Source organism: Taudactylus pleione, unplaced genomic scaffold (assembly GCF_031769625.1).
Source record: "Taudactylus pleione unplaced genomic scaffold, aTauple2 ptg000644l, whole genome shotgun sequence".
Classification (NCBI taxonomy): Eukaryota; Metazoa; Chordata; class Amphibia; order Anura; family Myobatrachidae; genus Taudactylus; species Taudactylus pleione.
In genome coordinates, this window is record NW_028285046.1 from 2,157,546 (window position 1) to 2,167,024 (window position 9,479).

Here is a 9,479-nt window from a genome sequence, read left to right on the forward strand (position 1 = left end):
TTTTTCTGGAATTTGGAGACAGGTATATAAGTGTCTTAGGAAAGCCTCTCATGATTATAAAATTTTTGCTGATAGAAAACATTCGGCTGTTCCTAAATATTCTGTTGGGGATCGTGTCTGGTTGTCTACTAGAAATCGTCGACTTAAAGTACCTACTATGAAGTTTGCTCCCCGGTATATTGGGCCTTTTCGTATTGTAAAAATTATCAACCCAGTGGCATGTAAGTTAAAGTACCTCCCATAACAACTTCTCGAGGTGTGGAGTTTGAGATCGATAAGATTCTGGATTCACGTAAGCATCAAAATCAATTGCAATATCTCATAGACTGGAAGGGTTACGGCCCGGAGGAGAAATGTTGGATTAAAGACTCTGATGTCCATGCTCCTAAGTTGATACGTAATTTTCATGCTAAAATCCCATTAAACCCTGGTGGGTGTTCGGAGACCACCCAAAAAGGGGGAGTACTGTCAGGACTGTGACTATTTCAGTATGTAAAGATAAACTACATTTTCCAAAGTTCCATTGTGGTCGTTGGAGGAGCTATCCTGGTTGCTGGTGTTCTCCATGTACAGGGGATAGAGAGTTAAAATGATCATCTGTCTCAAAGGTGTTGTCAGCTTGTGGGATTTCTGATTGCTTATTATTTCAAACCTGATTCCATTTGGGGACACATGTTCTGAACTTCCTATGGATCACAGACCTCTACTATAAAGCCTGTGAATAACTGTGTCTCAGTGTCTGTGCAACGTTACTTTCAGGTCTTTCTTGGACTCCTGCCAGATCCCTGCTGTACCTGTGGTTTGCTGTGGCCTTTGCTATATCTCTGCCCGTGTTCCGGTTAAACTTCTGATACTGGTTACCAGCCACACTACAGAGCTCAGCATTGCTATTGCCTAAGTATTATTATTCTACTCCATTGCTGTGGTTGCATCCCCTGCTGGATTTGTTACTCTGCCTGTTGTCTTTTACTTCCGTGGACATTGAACTTACCTTTACTACAGTTGTCAACTGCACCATTATAGTTATCGTCGTTGGACCCTTAGTGCATCACTGGGCTCAACCCCGCTCTGGATCCCCGTCACGCTGCAGGGCTAAACCCTGATCCGGACCCTCACTACATCGCGGGGTGCAACCCCGCTCCGGATCCTCGTCACGCTGCAGGGCTCAACCCTGCTCCGGACCATCACCGCATCGCATGGCTCAATGATGTCCCGGATCTCCACTACATCACAGGGCTCAACCCTGCGCCGGATCTTCACTACATCACAGGGCTCAACTCTGCTCCGACTTTTAGTACATCACAGGGCTCAACCCTGTTCTGGATTTTCACCACGTCTCAGGGCTCAACCCTGTTCCGGATCTTCACTACATTGCAGGGCTCAACCCTGTTCCGGATTTTCATCACGCTACAGGGCTCAACCCTAGTAAGGTCCATTATATCATCCTGAGGTCTTAGCCTCATATTGTACTCGGGGTTCCCTACCACATAGTATCAGAGACTTTATTTATATATAGGGGTTACTCCTATATTGATTACTGCATATCTGAACTTCTGTGTTGTTGAGACTTTATGTGAAACGTTGTTATAATATTTTGCCTGTGAATAAATTCTATTTACTTTTATTCCGTGTTACTGAGATTTCATGAAAAGGTCATTCCTAAAACCACCTCAGTTTATAGTGCCCAGTAGGCCTGATTCCTTCCAGGAGTCTCAAGTGTCGGCAGCCGTGACAACTCTCCAGCGGCTATTATAGTGAATTGTGGTGCAGTCTGAGAACATTTCTAACCACCAGGTATATGTGGACAACAAAGGACAGGAGGTAGAGGACTAGTCAAGAATATTGCCCATTATTTCAGGGGAATTAATATAGTGACTTCTAAATCAGGAACATGTGCAAATATCACTTAATGGGTACAAAGCTTATTCCCCATTAACCTTTTTTGCCACTGTAGGCTTTTCAAACCCCTGTGCTGAGCCTATTTTGGCACATTTTTAGTATGGTCCCCTTCCCACATTCATGCAATTTTTCTACACAATTTTTTCGAGATTTAGTCAGTGAAATTAGGCAAGACAAGGTTTGGAAGCTTAAAACATTAACATACAGAATAACAAAAGTAATCAGAGCAATAATTTGTCCAAATGAACCAGATGTATTGACATTAAAGGGAGGAGGGGGCATGACATGGCAATCCGTAATGGGAATACAGGGCAAAGGAAGAAGACCAAGGTAAATCAAGAGGGCTTTGTACACTGAGATCGTTTGGAGATCGCATGGACTCTAAAAGAGACACCAACAAGCATATGTTAAAAAAAGGGAATTTGTTGTTGTATAGGAGGCCGTGGTTCCCATATGTTACAGGAGAATATGTTAGTGTTCTTAATGATTCTTCATAAATTCCATCTTATGTTCATGCCAGAGTCTAGATTTAATTGTGTGAATAATTGGAGGAAGGGATTGTTTCCAAGAGTGTGCTATTTGATGTGGTAGAAAAAGAATGTGTTAAATCACTTTAGTTTGGATATAACTGCGTGGCCAGGACATTTTAGTGGGAGAATTAAATGTTTGGGAGAAAGTAAAATTAAAATATGTAGAATTACAAGAAATGGGTTCAGAATGTTCCGCTAAAGCAGGAGTTCCCAGCCACAGTCCTCAAGGCGCGCTAACAGTTCAGGTTTTAAGTATACTGTAGCCATACTTGAGTACAGGTGACTTAAACAATACCTTGTTTTTTTTATTTTACCATCTGTGCTCAAGCATGGATATCACTAAAACCAGGACTGTTAGTGTGCCTTGAGGACCGAGGTTGGGAATCCCTGCGCTAGAAGGTAGAAAGTTGAGGGCATTGTCACCAGAGTTGGAGAAAGATACCATCCATCCCTGAGACAACTTCTCCAGCAGCTGCTTGGGACATCTGGCGAGATTTTGTAGAGTCTCACTGAAGCATTGTACCAATGTTATAATGCTTTGTTAGTATTTTGTTTTAACACAGATGGAACTTCTGGCAGTATTTTTCCATATTTTCTCCCATTCCTACCCATTCAGAGTCTCACCCAGATCTCTTTCCCATATGAGTTCATGGAGATTTTTAAAGGCTGAGTCAGCGGACTATAATTTCATTATGTTACATGGAGGAAGAGGATTACCTAAGGGAGATTGGTTCTATCAAAGTGAGGGATCTGCTGTTTACCTGATCTACAGTGGAGTTCAGAATATTTTTTTAGATTTGTAAGAATTGGAAAAATAATTTATTGGGGTCCCATATCCTCAGAGATGGGCAGTTCCAAAGAATGTACTGAGCCATTGCGTAGAGCGAGAAATTTTGAAACTAGGTATGCCCAAGAGCCCTCCTTGAGTTGATCATCACTATTTTTTTATGCAGTACCCACTCAAATCATTCCTTGTTTTCTCAAGAGGAAATTTCAATTAATTAGTTTTGATTTCCTCATAAAATATTTAAACAAATTATACAAAAGGCCACAAAAAAACTTACTGTGAACTAAAATATTTTTTATATTTTTTTCTAATGAAGACCAAGAAAACAGACAATAACCATCCATAAAAATCTTCGGAGCCCTCCTCAAAACTTGTTATGTGGCGGAGGTCTCTTCGATTCGGCTATCTAGGGAAGACTAAGGAGGATCAAGCCATATATCCAGAAGTGATTCATTGACCAGTTACTGGTTTTAAAGAAAATATTTTTAGAGGTACTTAGGAGTCAATTAAATTAGCCGCAAATTACTTATGGCCGCGAGTAAGTTCGGCTATATGCCGCACTTCAGTACCTCCAGACCTCACAGCCCAATAGAGCTGTGTACAAAAATCCATGTCTGGGATGAGTTGCAGTGCTGTTGGCCTCGTTTCCACACCATTACAATGGCAATTTGCCACCCTCAGCTCTAATTGAATAATTTATTTGACCCCTTAGTTTGAAGTAGCCTGAACAGTAGATTTATCAAGCAGTTCTACAAAAAGGATAAAATAAAGGAATACATGAAAGCTTTGGTCTAATTTGATAGAGTAAAATGTACATATTTTAACTGAATCTGTTGCTGATAATTCTTTATATAGTCAAGCTGGATGCACAGTCTGCTTTAGTTGATATAATTATACGTTCCATTATGTTGTAGTACTTTTATAAGCGGGATAAACAATCATTACTGAAATAAGGATGCAGTCACCATGGTGATAATCACAATGTTGATAGTCATAATGTCGACACCACACTGTTAATAGTTATGATTTAGACATTGTTGAAATGTCGACATTCTGCACAATGCAGGGTTAGGCTGTGAAGACGGATAGTTAGGGATAATCACCAGGGGGAGGGTTAGAGATGGGGATAGTGTACTCACTGCTGGAACCAAATCATCAGATGACTCCACAGAATGCTGCATCAGCTGGAGTAGGTAAGTGAAGCCGCTGCACCGCCGGGATTGTTTTGCTGATATTCTAATCAGTGTCAAAGATATTTAAGAGAGAGAATAGTCTCCGCGAAGAGTATACCGAGATCCTATATTCATATTTGTTACAGCTGTGCAGTAGTCTATGCTTATGTGCAATAAATTTGTTTGCACATATTGCGTGAAATAAAATAATGTTCTGTGTATACTCTTTGCATATTATACTTAAAATTGTATTATAATTACTCTGACCTCTGGTTGCAAACTCTGTCTTTCCAATTCTGTATAAAGGAAGTCTAACTGATTATTTGTTTGTTACGCATGAGATAATAAAGTCATCCTGTTATCACCGGGATCAGCCACTCACGCCCATGAGATTTCATCAGCAGTAATAATATATCAGCCTTACCTCAGAATTATACACCGTTTGAGTCTTGGGGGTATACAGTATTTACTAAAGTGCAGGTTTTTAGGAGTGGAGATGTTGCCCATAGCAACAAATCAAATTCTACTTGACATTTATCTAGCACCTTCTAGAAGATAATAGCTAGAATTTGATTGATTTGCTGTGGGCAACATCTCCACTTCTAAAATCCTGCACTTTAGTAAATATACCCCTTAGTCTCAAATAATGTTTTTGAAACAATTTTTCTTCTTTTAAATGTATTAATATATATTATAAAACAATTGCTCTCCCTTTTTATCTGCACACTCTTTGTGTTTATTAGCAGACAGTATTAGCACTCCCAAAAATCCCCTTTCCCCTAGGAGTCAAAACTCTGTTTGAAATAAGAAAATATAGGGGGCGCACAATGGTGAAGTATATTAAAACTTAAAATTTTACTCAAGCAAGATTAAAACCATTCACATAAAACATGTGTGATACATTGCTATATCACAATAAAAGAATAGGAGGCGGAATCATCCGAACACTGAGCATTTGCTGATATCCTGATGTCCGTCCACACTTCTTCCTGGACCCGTGGCATCAGCACGATCATGTCCTCTGGCCACACATCAGACCAACTTTGCTCCAACCAATCAACCAACCGTCCAACTTGTCTGTCTAACTAAAATGCTTTCCCACACATCTTACCAACTTTTCATCCAACCAGCCAAACTGCCAAATTTTCAACAGTCCAGCCAACTTCTGTCCAACTTGTAATGTCACAGAAGTAGGCGGGCAGTATCTGCCTACTTCAGCATGTTTTGAATATATATATATTACACACATACACATATATATCTGTATATACATATACTCATATATGTCTGTGTATATGTACATATATATATATATATATATATATATATAATTGTCACTGGACAGTGCCGAATGAGGGGAGGAGAGTCGGGATGGATCAGCGGGTACAGAGCCGTGATGGTCAGGGGGAGGGTGGCTGTATGCAGTAGAAGTTGGGATGGTCATAGAAAATATATAGAGGCCCATTTATCATTCAATATTTGTGGTGTATTGTAGTGTTTTCTGGGGATAGCTGCAAATATTAAGTATTCTCCGATATCTGCTGCTGTCCCTCCATTTCCGCTCACAACGCAACCCCCATAGGTTTCTATGCTGTCAGATTTACCAAGTTCCGGAATTACGAAATTTGGTCCCAGCAAGCCGCTGTAGTGTATGGGCTACACATTGCAAAGCTTACCGGCAATAGTCGCCGCACATGTGCTGTTTGTAGATCGTACATGCGAAGAATTCCCGGTACAGACTGCTGATGCGGACACTTCACTCCAGGCATGATGCAGGGATGGGCTCCCCGTCCCGGGCCTCAAGGTTCAGAGGGGCCTCAGCAACACACTCAGCAGAACCTGCACTGCAGTGAGGCGCTCTCCCTGCAGCAGCTGTTGGGTCCATTGATGCAACTGTAGGCTAACGCTGCACCTGCTACAGAGAGAAGTGCGGCTGAGCCTAATGTGTGGCGTAATTTGAATTGGGGATACTGTATTATAAAGGGAATTTCTGTGTGTGGCACAATGTATTATACAGAATCTTACTGCGTATGGCATAATGTGTTATACAGGGCATTACTACGTGTGGCATAATGTGTTATACAGGGGATTACTGCATGTGGCATAATGTGTTATACAGGGGATTACTGCATGTGGCATAATGTGTTATACAGGCCATTACTGTGTGTGGCATAATGTGTTATACAGGGCATTACTGTGTGTGGCATAATGTGTTATACAGGGCATTACTGTGTGTGGCATAATGTGTTATAAAGGGCATTACTGTTTGTGGCATAATGTGTTATACAGGGCATTACTGCATGTGGCATAATGTGTTATAAAGTGCATTACTGTGTGTGGCATAATGTGTTATAAAGGCCATTACTGCATGTGGCATAATGTGTTATATAGGCCATTTCTGTGTGTGGCATAATGTGTTATACAGGGCATTACTGTGTGTGGCATAATGTGTTATACAGGGCATTACTACGTGTGGCATAATGTGTTATACAGGGCATTACTACGTGTGGCATAATGTGTTATAAAGAATATTACAGCCACATGGCAATTATTCGCCACGAGGGGAGAGCTTGGGGGAAGCCCAGCACCTTCGTAAGTGCTGGGCATGCCCCACAGTGTGATGAATTGGGGGTATTCCGCAAGGTCACGACCCCCTTTCCAGAAGCGCGTGTGCTTTCAGCGCGCACAGAGGAATGCCATCTAAAAAAACATTTGTTTGTTTTGTTTTTTTTCGGGGGGGGGGGGGGGGGCGCAACTGTGAACGTTCGCCCTGAGCTCCACAATGTCTAGAACCGGCCCCTGGGTTGGGACAATATCGTTCTAGTATGTGGCCAGCTCAACTGAATCATCAACGCCCAGCCCAAACCCCAGAGAAGAATATGCCCTCCATCATGTAAGCACCCACTAAAGCTGGTCACACACTAGACCAACTTACATCCAACTAGTTGATTGGTTGGAATGAAAATCTGGTAAGGTATGAAAGCAACTGACAATCAGCAATTTGCTCCCAAACGCCAGAAAATGGACAAAAACTGTTGTTTGAACAAATTGTTTAGATCAAACATTTAACAAACTTTTCTGAACAACCGGTTTCATCTGTTTACTGGCATTTAGGAGCAATTTGCTGATCATCATTTACTCCCATACATTACCAGATTTTCATTCCAACCAATCAACTGATTGGCTGGTTGGACAAATAATTTTTAGATGTGTGGCTAGCTTAAGAAGACATTTTTCAAAATTGACTCCTAGTCATCAGACAAACTTTCCTCCAACCATCCAACTGACCAACCGTCCAACTTGTCTGTCCATCTTAAACGCTTCCCCACACATCTAACCAACTTTTCATCCAACCTGCCAACCTTTTTGATCAAACCAGCCAACTTCTGTCAAACTTGTGATGTTACAGAAGTAGGCAGAGAGTGCCTGCCTACTTCTGCATGTTTTGAATAAACAGGATACAGGTGGGTGAGGTTAGGGCACAGAGAGAGAGAGTTCAGGAGGAGGTGGGTGAGGTTAGGACATAGAGAGACAGGTACCGCTGCTGTTGCTGCCAGGAATTGTAGGCTCGAGGGGCAAACGTGTATATATAAATATAAAAGTATGTGTGTGTGTGTGTGTGTGTGTATATATATATATATATATATACATACAGTATATATGTATGTGTGTATATATATATATGTATGTATGTATGTGTATATATATATATATATATATATATATACACATACATCACCACCACGGCGGTACTCATGAGACTTCATGTGAAAATTTCAATCACTGCACATCTTCCGGAATAGATTCCAATGTTTCAAATTCTTTAATCTTTTGTCAAGGATACAGCACAACAATAAAACAGGTTCTTACCTTATAAATGTTCACCACGAGTGCACACCCTCCGTCCATCGCCGGTCATTGTGGGGTGTGTATGTGTGTGTGTATATATATATATATATATATATATATATACACACACATATATATATACAGCAGACAGGTAGCAGGTGGGGGCGAAGGGTGAACAGTGCTGGCTGTAATGTGGACAAATGCTAGAGATGAGATGTGCAGCAGCACCGCTCCGCCACTGGTGACAGGGGCTGCGTGACTGCCGCAGGTTCTTCCTCCTCTCGGCTCCCGCACCACTGCTGCGCCCGTCGATCCCAGGATGAGAGGGACAGCAGCCTAGCAGTGTCAGACTGCCGCAGCTGCTGCTGAACCTCCTCCCAGGCTCCCGCACCACCGCTGCCGCCTGCCGATCTCGGGATGAGTGGGACAGCAGCCCGGCAGTGACAGACTACCGCAGCTGCTGCTGACCTGGCTCCCGCTGCTCATGCCAATCATGGGCTGACAGGGGCAGCAGCCCAGAAGTGATTGACATGAGGATGGTGACAAAAGTAGGTGGACACTGCCGGCCAGTGTCCGCCTACTTATCATTCAATTGTAGGGAAAGTTCCCCCTACACTAGAACGATAGTTGGTGAATATCAAACATGTTTGATTTTCACCAACTGGTTGGAACGACCGTTTCTGGCCTGTTTTTCAGCGTGTGGGAGCAAACGGCTGATTATCGTTTGCTCCCACACACTAGGCGAATATCATTCCACCAGCCAACTAGTTGGCTGGTTGGAACGATATCGTCCTGGTGTGTGGCAAGCTTCAATCAGTTAGGACATTTGATTTTTTATATATATATATATATATATATATATATATATATTTGTGGAAGCATGCACTTAAGTGTGACATCCTTTCAAGTAGATGGGATTAAAAGTTAAGTTTGAATTGTTCCATACCTCATTAATAATTATGAAGAGTGCCCCTGCTACAGACTATGCTTTCTCTTAAATAGCTTCGACATTTAATATTTTATTTTACTCTAGGGGCGCACCACCAGTACTTTTTGATATCTTGAAATACTATAGTAGGCAGTGACATTGTGTATTTATAACACTGAATAAATAGATGTAAGCTCAATGTATTCCTTTGTATTACTTCTTTTTTTCTGTATATGAACAAATAGCTTTGTGCAGGAATTCACTTGCTTTTTGATTTGCAATTCTAAATGTTGACATGCTGCATGACTGTATCG